Source organism: Natator depressus, chromosome 5 (genome assembly GCF_965152275.1).
Source record: "Natator depressus isolate rNatDep1 chromosome 5, rNatDep2.hap1, whole genome shotgun sequence".
Classification (NCBI taxonomy): Eukaryota; Metazoa; Chordata; order Testudines; family Cheloniidae; genus Natator; species Natator depressus.
The window spans coordinates 66640709-66644466 of record NC_134238.1 but is presented as its reverse complement, the minus strand read 5'-3'; positions in this window follow the sequence as shown (position 1 = coordinate 66644466).

The following is a 3758-nucleotide window of genomic DNA, read 5'->3' as shown; positions in this document are numbered from 1 at the left end:
GACCCTGCGGGGTGGGAGGGTCCCAGAGCTTGGGCTCCAGCCCGAGCCCAGAAGACTACGTAGCAGTGAAACAGCCCCGCAGCCTGAGCCTGAGTCAGCTGGCATGGGCCAGCAGCAGGTTTTTCTTTGCTGTGTAGACAGACCCTATCAGGCCCTGTGTATTAGGCCTTAAGTGTTTCTTACAGTTATTTTAAATGAAGGGTACATTCACACCCAATCTTGGAGGTCATATTGTACTCTTCCATGAAAATGCTTGTAGGACAGGGTCAGAGGGCCCAGAAAATTCCATGATGCTTATTGAGTTTCTGACAAATCTTCTCCCAAGCCAGAAGAGAGGTCTGCTCAGAAGTGGGAGAGGCAGGGACTGCAGACTTCCAACCCCCCAGGCCCTTCATAGCCACAGGCAGAAGAAGCTCCAGTCCCACGAAGGCAATGATGCCACTCTGATCCTGCTACCCCTTGCCTGGATGGATCTTGCATTCATCAATCATCCTGAACCAACAAAAAACCTCTCTCTTTCTCTCTCTGAGGGAGATATAGGTGTGGAGCATAAGTGAATACTACTCCACTACCCAGGGCCATCCCAATCTAGCCCTACCCGTAAATTAAAAAAAAGAGCCCTGATCTCCCAGTTCTACTGTGTGTGTATGTCTGTGTGTGTGGTGGGGAAGATCATAATGCTGAGCTGGCACTTTTTTCTTTCGATGCCCCATCCCTTCCCAGATGCACCTTATCTGACACCCCTCCCCTAACAGAAACAGATGGCCAATAAGGCCCCCTATGACTAATTGATATCAGCTTTCAGATCAGAGATTGGAATAACTCCTAGCTGCTTTTCAAAGGGGTTTTAATATATAATTTCAGTGTCTTTGTTCTTCTCCCCCCACACTTCATCTTCTTTGAAACACACCATTTATTACAATTTAACGCTCTCTTGGCTCTCAAACTTGGCTCGCCTTTTTTTTTTCTAAAGGAGGGAGGAGTTGCAGGGGTAGGAGGAAATGAAACTTTTTTCCTGGCAGATGGATTATTCCCCAGCTCTGACAACTTTCCTTATAAGAACATGTTGCACAGTGTGAAGGACAGACTCAGCAAGAAAAGGACAGTGGAAAGTAGAATATGCTCTTTAAATGGCTTCCAGGCACTTTCTCTTGCCAGTCCAAATGTTTGGGTTTGATTTTTTTTTTTTAAGTAGAATTCATTGACCTCTCACTAAAAATATTTATCCAATGTGATTTCTATCAGATGGATAGTGACCTTATTTTCTTCTTCAAACCTTTTCTTTAAGTGTTGTTTCAAACGTAATTCTGTGCTGTCACATCACATGTAGCCGTTGCCAGTTCCATCTACTGTGGAACACAGCTGGGAGGCGAAAACCACTTGTGATACCTCACACTCAAGCAACACTCATCTTAAAACAAATCTCTTTAAAATATTCTGCCAAACTGCATCTTTGTAAATTTTTCCTTCTAACGTAGTAAACAAAGCAGAAACTCTCTGTGTATGAAGACAAGCATTCGCTACCTAGCCAGCTAGGGCCAAAAAGAAATGTTAATTCGATAAATTCTCTAACACACAATGCTTCACAGAGCTACCCATTTTTTGAATGTGGTACTGTAAATCCTTTTTCAGTGCTTGCTAAATCTAAAAAGTCACAAGAAATGAGACTTATTTGATGGGGGGGAAAAATAAACAGAACATTTGAACAACACTACTTCCCCTGCACTGTAAGCAGTCAGCTCGGGCTATTTTAAAATTAGCTATAATTTGCATAACATATTTTACTGTTATAATTCACTGGCTGGATTTATAGCCATTTCATAACAATCAAGCTTGTTTTTCACTGGGGTATGTGATTTGTATGAAAACCATGGCTAAGTCATATATTTTTTGTTCCAGAAGAGCACACGAGATGAAGAGACATTGTAATGTCATATGTTTAGAACACCGTATGATATGATAATTCCAGCCTCCTTGAATTAGAAGCTTCACTTACCAATGCTCTTGTTTTTCCCACTTAACTAAACAAAGCAAAACCTTTTGCAATGACTGATAGGAACAAAATATGCACACATATCACATATTTGAATTAAGACCACCTGCAGATCAGTTAAAACAACACAATACTCTTTGACGTTTCCATATTCATCAAAACGAACTAGAAACCAAATGCTAATACCCTGCAAAAATAGTCAGTCACCAGGCCTGAAAATCACCGCATTAGGAGACTGCACCAATGGAGCAAACTAGATAAAAGGTCATTTTATTGCACATTGTATTTTTCAGTGCTTTAAGCTCTAATGGCCCAGATACGTCTTTGCCTTACAGTGGAATTGCTACTTAGCAACAGGTTTGAATCTTACAGCAACTGAGACTGTGCTGGGTTGGAGATTGCCTGAACAAAATTCTCAGAGGCTGTGGAGGCTTCATATTGCATAAACAATCCCATGGAGCTGTCTCATCTTATCATTGTATTACACAGAAGCATGCATTCCTACTATCACTCCTGGTGAGTGAGGTTTAAACAAGTTTTAACTGGATCAGCTGGTGCCAAACATTCACTGATCCTGTGTGCTCATCACTAACATAGATTTTTATGTATGTTTCACAACAGTGAATTACTACCACGTCAGTTATATGTTGTTGTTCTGCATTGCTGCTCTGGCTATTTGGATGACATCTTTAAGAAGAGGTAGTACTCGCACTTCTGAAAAGTTCATGGTGTCCCATTTATTGTATGCATATACTCTGGAAAAGTGGAGTTTGGAGGAGATTTTTTTTAATAATATATCTGTTAAAGTGGCAGATTGATTCAACATGTCACACATAGCATGCACTGGGGTTTCTTCCTACATAGGTAGTTGTACTATTTAGTAAAAAGGAAAGTCTTTGGACTATATCTCATAGCAAAGCCTGTAAAAAGATTCTAGTGATCTCTCATTCATTGTTGCCTTGATTTGTAAATGGATAGAATGGAAACAGCCAGGAAACAGAAAAAAAAAAAAAAAAGCTGGTAATAGATAATTGGAATAGAGAGTTTTTGGCAAGTATGAGTTTGCATGGCTTCTGAGCAGAATAGCATTTCAGGCTCTATTTGACTTATTGACACTGATATTTTGTTGTCCGTTTTAGTTGACAGGATTGATTTTATAATATCTGGAACTGCCCTATTAGTTTTGTTGCAGCAAAAAGTCTTTGAGTGAATCTTACCACTAGGAAACCTCCTGTATCTCCCCACTTGGGGCTCATCATCATCATATATAGACAGACAGGTATGGTATTGTGTCTTTAATTAAAACATATATGATCAACCAGGGACAGATATGATTGTCCTACATCTGAGGGAGGTGTCTAGGTCCCAATTCTGTGGGGTGTGTGGGGAAAGGTTAGATTAAGTAATAATTAGAATTAGTAATTTACAATAAAAGTAGTGGACGAACATCACAACAGAGGCCAAAACTCAGGCAAGTAAAACACACAAAAAGTTACAAGAATCAGTGCACCTACTAATCATCAAGGACAATGAACAGGCCTTATTACTGATCTTCCATTCTAGAAAAAGTCTAGCTGAGGATAGTCTAACAAAATATAATAAGACTGTAACAAAACAATCTCCAGATCCCCTCTAGAGGCCAGTATCCACAGTGACATCACCATCCCCTGCAAAACCTGCTCAGAAGATTTTAATCTTAGTACGTAGGATGACATGGGAAAGGGGAAAGTATGACCATCCTAGGGCCTGTTGTTGCAAGATGTTG